Source organism: Cibotium barometz, chromosome 15, assembly GCF_041138505.1.
Source record: "Cibotium barometz isolate CiBa-2024 chromosome 15, ASM4113850v1, whole genome shotgun sequence".
NCBI lineage: Eukaryota > Viridiplantae > Streptophyta > Polypodiopsida > Cyatheales > Cibotiaceae > Cibotium > Cibotium barometz.
Genome location: NC_141060.1, coordinates 46,549,197 through 46,552,214, shown reverse-complemented (window position 1 = coordinate 46,552,214; position 3,018 = coordinate 46,549,197).

The window sequence follows — 3,018 nt, the reverse complement described above, 5'->3', positions numbered from 1 at the left end:
TCGCACCAAAATGTGTCAAATCACGCTAAAATGTGGAAAAACTCAGTTAACTACAGTATCTATACATAATGTAGTCTTGTTCCTTCACCTAGGAGGATACCTCAATATGAGATAATGACTTTCATGCCTACCTGTAGCTTTCACAACTACCGAAGGTGTTACTCCAAAATTAAAGAGGGAAAGAGATGGAAATATCCTTACCTATGTACCACTTCCTTACTTTCCTTGTTCTTGCCTCTTGCTTGCCTCCTTAGCTCTCACATAAACCAGAGCTCTGATACCATAAAGAGAATGTGGGGGAGAGGGAGAGCCTGAGTTTCTTGTAAGCAAATACACACACATACACATACACATACACATACACACACACATGAGAGAGCAATACATAAGAGAAAGATGGACGGCTGAATTTTATTCTATCTTCTTCTCTTCTCTATAACTATTAACATAAAGAGATAATACATACTATAAGGGAAATCACTCTTCTACATTAACATAAAGAGATAAGAGTACATACTATAAGGGAAAGTAATCTCCTAGTATAACATACAATGGTTGGTCCATATTGTGAATCCGACTACATGGGCTGGTGCTATAACTATGCCATAACTCTAGTACTCCAAAGTGCCTGTCACACAGCCTATTTTCCACCACTAGGGCAGCATATCTATATTCACAAAGCTTTCACAAGGGCCTAAAAAAATTCTCTTTGTCGGGCATAAAAAATCTTCTTAGGTGGCCACTGACCTGCTATTATGTGAAGATGGTAACATGAGAACATGTGAATAGCTTATTCCCATGTGTAGCCAAGCTTTTAGGGGGTTCCCAAATGGCAAGTGACCTGTTATTTTGTGAACAATAACATGAGAATATGTGAATAACTTGTTCACATGTGTTATTATCATAAAAAATCTTGTGATCACGTGAATATTAAATCCCTGCTTCTAACTCAAAGCTAAACTCTAGGCTTGATAAGGTAGTACCCTCTTATTAATCTCCCATTTCATAGCCTCTAATCCTCTCCCTCCCCAAGCTCTTTCACTCTCTTTCTCCCTTTCTCTCTCTACCTCTGCATAGCCACTAATCTTCTTCCTTCCCAATCTCTCTTCCTTTCTCTAACTATCCATAGCCACTAATCTTCTTCCTCCCCTAGCTCTCTACCTCTTCATAGCCACTAATCTTCTTTCTTCCCAAGCTCTTTTCCTCTCTCTTTGATGTTTAGGATTTTCATTGATCTCAAAGGAGCATATACGACACAAAGGTATTCACTAAATCTTCTCTTCTTTATTATTTTCATTGACATGTCTACATCTAAAAGGTGAGCATATATTATTATCATAAGGTTTTAGATCTTTGATCTTTAATTATCTCTTGAAGTGTCACTCCAATAGAACAGTGAATAGAAAGTATGATGTAGTCTAAATTGTAAGGGCTTTCTTTTGGGTGTTTATCAAGGAAATAGACCTTATGTTGAGTTTATTGTTATATGTGCAGTACACATGATGAATATGGAAGCTTAGAAGGAGGGCCACTTGAAGCATTTTATAAAATTGTCATTTACAATTCTACCAAAGAAGTACAGAGCTTGCTTTAAAGCTGCCAACTTAAAGCAATGAGATTGGGTTTTCAAATTTTGTATACCTCTTGTAGTAGGTTGATAGCGGTAATATTCTCCCTAGCCAAGCCAAGAGGATGCAAATGCCATGAAACCCTTCACATTCAAGCTTTATCTATTTTAGCTTTGATCCTAACATGAGAAACTCTCTACATTGTAAGGCCTTTAAGCTTTGTCTACTCTAGCTTTGATCTTGGAGAGGCTTAAGGCCCCTTTATAAGGTTACTTTATTAATCTAAGATTTGGTTGTGGTTTTTTCATCCATTTCATTATCTTTGAGTCTACCTAGCTTTTTTTGAATAGTGTGTAACTTTAAACCTTTCCAAAATGCTTAGGCATAATGGCCTGGCCTAGACATCAGATATTGAAAATATTTCACTTTTTTTTGGTAAATTTATATTTAACAAAGATACTGAAATGCCATTTTCCATCAGGGGTATATATGTTATTTAAAAGAATTGTTGAAATTAGCATTTTAATTTTTATTTAGGAAGGGTATATGATCTTGGAGTTAAGTAAAGATTTTCCATCAAACGTACATGCTATTTGGTGTTGATAGGGTGCTACTCTTGTAAGTAGCGCAGAAGGTTAATAGAAGCAAGATTAAACCTATTTGCTAATAATGACATGATTGTTTGCAAAAAATGGTGAGATTAATTTGTGAAGCCACTATTAATATAAGGGTTTTAGATTTTTGAATTAAGGTTTTAAACTTTTGACTATGTGGGTAAATTTTAGTTATCACATATATAAAAGTTATCTTGTTTTGCAAATGATTTCTATGTGCAAGAGTGCTCTAGCTCTCCCCTTCCCCCAATCTGCAAGAGCAATCTAGCTCTTGTGTGTGTGTGAGTTTGTGCTATAGAGAATACTCAAACAAAGGTTAAAAACTTTGGTGCTTCTTTTGGCAAAACAACCAATGTATATGAATTCCTAGGGGCATCCACCGCAAGTGACCTATGCCCTTTTTTTGCAATAAAAACACACAAAAAAAGCGTGCCAGAAGGGTGCGACTTTTGGCAGGACAACATCTGTCTTGTCTTGCCAAAAGTCGTGCCGTTCTACCATGATTTTTTTGTGTGTTTTAATTGCAAAAAAATGGACATAGGCATGACTCATGGATGCCCTAGGAGGCCATATACATAAGTTTATAGAGCTATTGCAACATTGCGTTGGGTTACTTCACATGAGGTTTTAGGGTAGGGTGAGTTGATGATCATTCTCATATGTCAACATTTGATGTTAGGATTTAGTCCTTTTAGTTGTAGATAATACTCAAAAATAGGTTAAAAATTTTGGTGTGTCTTTTGGCGCAGTATAATCCACCTATGCCATTTTTTTGCAATAAAAACACAAAACAAATGCCTGCTCTAGAAGGGCACAAGTTTTGACAAGACAATTGC